An 8,371-nucleotide genomic window follows, 5' to 3' on the forward strand; every position below is an offset into this window, starting at 1 on the left:
CTACATCAAATAACACAAATAGCAGTTAACAATACAGCAATATTAAAATACCTGATATCCAGTCAGTAAGATCTAACAGAAAAACAGTGTCAACCAACAGTACTACCCAAGTGAACAATCACAGTTCTAAAAGTGTGTTATAAAAAACATTAAAAAACACTGTTAAGATACCCCAAGACTATGTATGTTATTGGCCAGTTTTGCACGTGGTTAAAGATTATGACATATTTTAAACATTTAAAAAACAGATTAGTAACATATTTACACTACAAAGAACAAAAAATAATTACCAGAAATTCCAATCAATCAATGAAAGATCTGCCGTGATTAACAATGAACTATTATATCAGTAAAAACTAATTTACATAAAAATTCTTCCAAATTGTAACGATTTACTATGATAACAATCAGTTCTAATGACTGTTCTAGAAAGTTATTTTACGACATGTGGTGCAATACATTGCATGAGAGTATTAACCGCAATACGATTCAAAATTGAGGATAAACATATTAGCGCGTATTTAACAACAGGAGTAAACTTTTGTACTAAACTAAAATACGTGTTATCACTGACGCCACAAATTTGGGGTTTTAACAACTTACTTATTGTTATTAAATTAAATGTTAAATTACTTGTGTTATTAAAATAAATTATTTTTATTGTTCAAAAGATTAGCTTATGGACAATAAGCTAGGCATTGATCTACTATAAGCGCTCCGCATTCGCGATTATCTGAAATCTTGGTGAACATGTTTGCTAAATTGTATTAAGTTCGTTAAAAATACAACGCATAACGTACCTATATCATTTCACTAAACTAAAATAACATACAAATAAATTGCAGTTAGGCTCACATGTGCACCTGAATTCGACTAAGAGTGACGATGAACCACAACTCGAATGCGCATAGCCTTTGGCGAATTAATCTACGTAACAAACAAAAAACGTTTTTACTATTAATTTTTTAAGTTATTGTGAGTAATACACAAGCAGACAAGGAAGTTATTTAAATTTAAAAATTAAATAAGCAAAGTTTAATAAATTAAAATATTAAATAATTATTTACCGTAAAATCTACATGTTTAACCTAGTCGAACACAAAAACATAAATTTTTTAGTTATAATTTTTAATTAAAATCACAGTACTGCAGTGCTAAGAAAATGAACAAAATTTTAATAATTATTTTGTTTTTTGGGTTGCTGGCTATTACTAATGCTTCTAGTTTAAACAATATTAGAGGGCCGTCAGCACCTAGTAGGTACGTGAAATTAAAAACCTAAAGTTTGTTATTACATTTTATATTATTATTTTTATTTAAATTAAGAATAAATCAATTTGTGTAACTTTACAAACTATAGCTTGGAATGCGATGGAACTGATTGTAGAAAAAAGCGAAGTGTAAAAGAGAAGGTAAAATTAATGTTTTGATGTAGGTGTAAATAAAATATATAATTTAAATACTCTTTTGATATTAGTGTAGTTCCACTTTTTTATTAAATAAAGTTGTTAATTATATGTCTTAATAATATAAAATAAAATAGTGATAATTTATCATAATATGTAATATTGATTGAGTTGAGTTAGGTTTTATATTGGGTTACATAATATATTTTAAAGAATTAAAATGTAATTAAAAACGAGAATTGTATAAATAATTGGTTATGTTAGAACAGGCTTTATATACTTTATTAGTTTTTTTTAGTAAAATTTTGCAAAGCATTTAACTATTAAACTTATATTTAAATAAAATACAACACGCGTTTTTTTAGTCAGATATTTTTGTAATATTTTAAATAAACAACTTTTTATCGTAGGACAACTTTACTAAAATTAGAGGATTGCCACCATCAGGGTTTGTACCTTTTTGACCATTTTATTTATTAAAAGTAGTTCATTAAGTTATTTTTAGTTTTTAAACTGTTTATTTTATAAAAAACATCTACTTAATTTGTTTTATATTTTTGTAGTGGAAATTATTAAAAAATAGACAACATCTGTGTTTAATAAAATTATAATGTTTTTTGGTTGTTTTTTGATCTTTAAAAACATTATGATTCAACTATAAATAAACAAACACATACAAAAAATTTTTAGCTTAAATCCTAAAGATAGTCAGTTGAAAGTATAATCTTGTTAGTGTGTCGTTAAATAAGTAAAGAATATATTGACGTAATATTAAAAAAATTGTCAAATTAAATAATTTTTATAACATAACACTATAAGTAAAAATAAACAACAAAAAATATGTAAGTGCATTTTTATAAGCAATTCTCTTCTACTGTGGGGTTATACCTAACCATTTTCTTTAGCAATTGTAAATTCATTAAATAGTAACTAACTATTTATATTATTTTAAAATGCGTAAATTCAATTATGTATTTAAGATGTTCAATTACTAATTAAAGGCCTTTTTTGAAAAAAAAATTTTTTTTAAGCTAATATGCCAAAAGTTAAATAAATATAAACTATATCTTCTTCCTGCCTTTTCACCGGCAAGTTGCATGCTACTTGTTAAGTTAATGCCAAACCAAAAAAAATAAAAGTTTAACAAAACATAATCAATAATGCTTAAAAACACGTAAATAGATTTTAGATCGAGTAATCGTTCAGCAGATCAAATCACTTTTCTCTTTGTCCACAGGTGATTTATTAATTCCTTATTCAATAAATTACAAGCATTTTGTATATTATACATTTATAATCTTCAACCGTAATTTTTGTTGTACATTAGAATAAATGTTTTTTTTTCATTTGCATTCTCAGTCTATTAAACAGAAAGAATCAAAAACATTTGTAGCGGTCTCCGTCGACCCAATCGAAAAATTTGGAAATTGTTGTTGTTAGTTAATTGTATACCCTTAATTTGTTATCTGACTTTTTATTATATTTCATAGACTTTAGAAACAAGTTCTGAATTAAAATACATAATTGAGTATACACATTACAAACTAAGCCAATGTTAAGTTTATCAAAATTATAAACAACAAAAATAATATTCACCAAACGTGTTATTAAATTTAATTATTTTTAATGTTTAAAAGATTAGCTTATAAATAATAAGCTAGGCATTGATCTACTATAGGCGAACCGCAATTGCAATCGCAATCACCAATCTTGGTAAACATGTTTGCTAAATTGTGATAAGTTTGTTAAAAATACAACGCAAAATGTACCTATGCCATTTCAATAAACTAAAATAACATACGAATAAATTGCAGTTAGGCTCACATGTGCGCCTGAATTCGACTAAGAGTGACGATGAACATCAACTCGAATACGCATTGCCTTTGGCGCATTAAAATACGTAACAAACAAAAAACACTTTACTTTAATTCTCTTAAGCTATCAAATTTAGTTTAATGCAAAGGCAGACTACAAAGTTGTTAAAAATTACAGTGCTAAAAAATGAACAAAGTTTTTTTGATTGTTTTGTTTTTGGGGTTGCTGGCTATTACTAATGCTTCTAGTTTGAGCAATATTAGAGGGCCACCAGCACCCAAGAGGTACGTTGAATTAAAAACTTAATTATTATGTTTATTTAAAACAAAAATAAACTAAACTGCAAAACTTTAAAACAATAGCTTGGAATGCGATGGGATTGACTGTAGAAAAAAAAACGAAGTGTAAAAAACATGGTAAAGTTAATTTTTTAATGTAGGTTTAAATAAAATATATTAACTTTTATATTAACTTTTAAAGGTAGTTTTTTTTCTAAAATACTAGAAGTTGTTAATTACATATTTTAATAATGTTTAATAAAAAGAAATTGTAATAACCTTTTATAAGATATAATAATTATTGAGTTGATGTTAGATTATATTATGGGTTAGATATTATATTTTAAAGAATTAAATGTAATAAAAAAACGGATTACATAAATAATAGGTTTCTCTTAGAGCAGGGTTTACATATTTTATTAGTTTTTTTTAAATATCAAAATATTACAAAGCATTTAGTTTTAAAATTTTTTCTTCAAATAAAATACGGCCAGGCTGTTTTATAACATTTTAATTAAACAACTTTTTATTGTAGAAAAATTTTGCTAAGCTTAGTGGAACACTACCTTTAGGGTTTGTTACTTTCTAACATTTAATTTCTAAAAAGTTATTTGCTAAATTTAATTTAGTTTTTAAACCATATAAAAACAACTCTTCAATTTGTTTTATATTCATTATAGAAAAAAGTAATCAAAAAGCAAAAGCGTTTGTGTTTGGTGATAATATAATAATTTTTTCGGCAGCATTTGACCCTTAAAAACATTATGCCTCAACTTTAAATAAACAAACACATATTAATAATTTGTTTTGGATAAATGAAATGAGACGAATAGATAGTTAGTAGTATTTTAATTTTAGTATAAAATAGTTATAGATGATTTTTTTATTAAAATTGTTAATTTAAGCTAAATGAAAATGTTTTGTAACATTTATTAAAAGCCAAAATAAAAAAATAAAAAAACTATGTAAGTGCATTTTTATAAGCAATCCGAAATACATACAACAAGCCTTTGTTTTACATTTCATTCATTTTGTATTTAAGGGTGATAACTAGACATTTACTTCAGCATTTGGAGACTTATTATTTAGTAACTAATTTTTTATATTATTCCAGAATGCGTAAATTACAATTATGTATTTAAAATAATTATTTACTAATTAAAAAGAAATGTAGGCAACAAGCTTTTATGCCAAAATCAATAAAACATCAGTAAAACAATAAAAACGTTTAAATCAATAAAACAAGGGGGTAGAGTTTAGATCGTTTAATCGTCTTGCAGATTATGTCACTTTTCGTTTTGTCAACAGGCGTTCTATTTATGCCTTAATAGATAAATTACAAGCATTATAAATACTGTACAAACTTAATCTTTAGCCATAAATTTTGTTGTACATTGGAATAAATTTTTTCTAAAATTATTTTAGAAAATTTTTTTAGTAAAATTTCTCAATCTATTAAACAGAAAAAATTCTCCGTCTACCATTCGAAAGATTTGAAAATTGTTATTGTTAGTTATTTGTTTTTAGTTACTTTTTTTTGTATATATACTTAGCCACGATGTGGGAAGGTCGAATACGCGACTTAAACATTGAGTAACATTAGTTATTCCGACCCAGTCTGGAGTTGCCTTTAGCAGTTTGGGATATTATTGATTATAATTGCCCAGTAATTATGCTGCTAAATAAATGCTGACTCAGCAAGAGTTCATACTGTTTATAGCACCTTACTTAAGGGGGCTACAGCATAAAAGCAGTGGGGATTAAACGAACGACCTCATGATGGTGTAGCAAGTGTTTTTACCATTATCCACGCTGCCGGTTCGGACCGCTACTTGTTATCTGACTTTTTATTAAATTATTCTTGGAATGACTACGCAGTTAAATATTTACTGTACAATTACTTTATATGCAACTATTTTTAAATAGATTTTTTAAATCCGAATGTATTAAACAAATTAAAAAACCTTTAAATCCGATTCTTCGAAATTCAACTACTTTTAGCAAGACAAAAAATAGATATAAAATTTATAGTCACAGGTAAATTAAAGACAAAACAAATTTAGTGGTTGTTTGGTTTATTGGATTGTTAGTTTTTTGTAATGCTGCTAGTTTAAACAATTTCCAAAGGCAACCACTAATAGGACTTAGTAGGTGAAACAATATAAAAATCGAGTTCTTTAAAATAATAATTGTTTATCATATCGTATTTTTTTAAACAAAAACAATTACATTGTGTAACAATTTAAAGGTTAGTGTGCAACGGGTCAGGATGTAGAAAGAAACGAAGCTGGAAGAAAATGGTAAAATATCTACCAAAATTAAAATAAATTAATAATTTAAAAAGCGTTTTAACAATTTCCTGATGTTTTTGATTTTACCCATAAATTGTAAAATTTGCTAATTATAAACTTATTTAATAATAAATAAAAATCAGTTTTAACAATTAAGGTTAAAAAAACAAAAAAATTAAATTTTTATTACAATTTACGTGATTCATTTTATAAACACGTTTTTAAATTAAAAATTTATAAAATGTATAATTCTGTAAAATTAATATAGAGTATACTGTAAGATGATTATTTTACATAATTTCAGTTGAGTTTTGTTTATAATTTTTTTTTTGTTAAGGAAATTTTGACCATCTTTCCCTCACTGCCACCATTGGGATTTGAACATTTTTAATTATTTTTACAAAAGGGTATATCTATTTAATTTTTAAATTTTTAGACCATTTATTATAAATTATAACAATGTAATTTATATCATTTATTTTTTATAGATAAAAGTTAAACAACAAGATATGTCTTTTTCAAAATTGTAATATTTTTTGTTGTTTTCTTTAAAGATCCTATTTTAAATAAACAAACACATAAAAATAATGGCAGTTTTTATATACATTACATATGACCTATAGTTTATTAACAATATTTATTATAACAAAAAGAAAAATTTAAAAAAGTTTTTTTTTTATTGAAAAATAGTTTAACAATCAATTGCTAGATAAAAAACATTTTTAATATATGTAGTAATTACAAAAAAAGATTTAACTGAAATGTGCGACTTAGCTTTTTAACAGTGGCGTCGTTAGAGGATTGTAGGCACTAGCACAAACTTTTAATAAAGCACTATTTTAAAACTGGTTTATATTACAAGTTTTAGCGAAAACCCTTATATAGCTTAAATACATTGTATTTTAAACTAAACGTCTACTTTAAAGAGATTTTACATACAATTATTTGCAAAAATTTACGTGTAACTCAAATTACAATTAATAAGGATCGCTTGAACTATTGAAACAACAAACACAATAATTAACATTAAGTCTTTTTTTTAATTTAAATCAAAGTTAAGGCGCAAAACAAAGATAAAACATTTTTTCTGTTCCGAATATAAAATGCAATCCCGATTAAAAAACTCATTTTTTTATAATTAATTACGCAGGCAATAGGTAAATAATTTATTAGATTAGCTTTAATAGATTAGCTGTTGAAATTATTTAAACTTTATACTACATAAATATTTTTAATATAATTTGTATGCGTAAATATTTTAAATATAATTTGTATGCGTAAATATTTTAAATATAATTTATATAAAGGTGTTATGTAGGTTGTAAACTTTACGTAATTTAGTAACGGTTTCTTATTAGCAACATTTGTTAAAATAAATTAAGTAAAATTAAGAGTAAACAAATTTAAAAAAGGCACAAAATTTAGTAAGGGACTGCCTAAAAAATACAACAGATTTTTTGTAATTTTCTGGTATTTTATTTAGAATAATATCCGCATTTTAAACGATAACTGTCAGATTTAAAGTGAATTATCTTCCATGCAATGCACGCAAGCAAACCTATCTCAAAGAACATTTTTTAAATTACATAGAAAACAGTAATTTTTTTTTTTTCATCTTAGTACAAAAGCAAAAAAAATTCATACATGGGTTTATATTAGATTAAAAACAAATAATAATAATGGTAATTGCAGTAAACATAAATAAAATTTTATAAATTCGTTGTGTGCTGTTAATTTTTAAAAAATAGAGAAACTACTATAGGGACTAAGCAGGTAAAATTTAATTAATCATGTTTGGTATAACAATAATATATAACTATGTTGTTTTAAACAAAAATAATCACAATTTTAACCTAAAATATAAAGATCGGAATGGGACAAGGTAAAATGTAATGAAAAAAGACGTTGTTTTAAAAGTTAAATTAAATTATTATTTATATACCTATTTTATAAAAACAAAATATTAGGTTGAAACAATTAGGATAAAAAAATAAATGAAAACAATCTACATGCTTAACTTTTTAAATATAAACATAATTTTTTAAATTATTAATAAGTAGTATATTTTGTTTTAAGGTCCTAAACTAAGGTAACGTACTTTAAGGTGAGTTTAATTTAATTAACTTCAAAAATATTAATAATCTGTCGTTTAATAAAAAGTGAGTTTAGATTAAGGAAATATACTTCAAATATATAAGTAATTTGATTGATAAATTAAGGCCATTACTTTTAAATTATTGTTTCTAAAATAAATGTTATTAACAAAATTATTGTTTTAACATCGTTTTTTTTACTACAGGGTAATTTTTAACCAAATTAACCCTTTTTTGCAGTTCTTTTTGTGTTAATTACTAATTAACTAATTTTTTTTGTTATCATTTTAGACTTTGACTAAAATTCCTACTTTTGGTCTATAATTTAAACTTAACTTTAAAAATTACTAAACTAGTATGACTTTCCAAATTTACGATATTAAAAAATATTAATTTTAAATGGGTTTTACTTTTTTATTATAATATATAATAATATTACATTTGAAGGCCTTTTAAGTATTTTACAATAATTATTTTGTTGTGTTTGT

At 24.0% G+C, this 8,371-nt stretch overlaps 1 long non-coding RNA gene across 1 annotated transcript; it reads left to right on the top strand.

Moving 5' to 3' along the window:
- The first annotated feature begins 1,024 nt into the window (after nt 1-1,024).
- Nucleotides 1,025-2,166, top strand: LOC145751211 (uncharacterized). The gene is made up of 4 exons (XR_014283716.1): nt 1,025-1,260; nt 1,361-1,412; nt 1,817-1,854; nt 1,970-2,166. It is a non-coding gene; the product is annotated as an uncharacterized LOC145751211 (long non-coding RNA).
- The last annotated feature ends 6,205 nt before the right edge of the window (nt 2,167-8,371 follow it).

Source organism: Corella eumyota, chromosome 4 (genome assembly GCF_963082875.1).
Source record: "Corella eumyota chromosome 4, kaCorEumy4.1, whole genome shotgun sequence".
In the NCBI taxonomy this organism is placed as follows: domain Eukaryota; kingdom Metazoa; phylum Chordata; class Ascidiacea; order Phlebobranchia; family Corellidae; genus Corella; species Corella eumyota.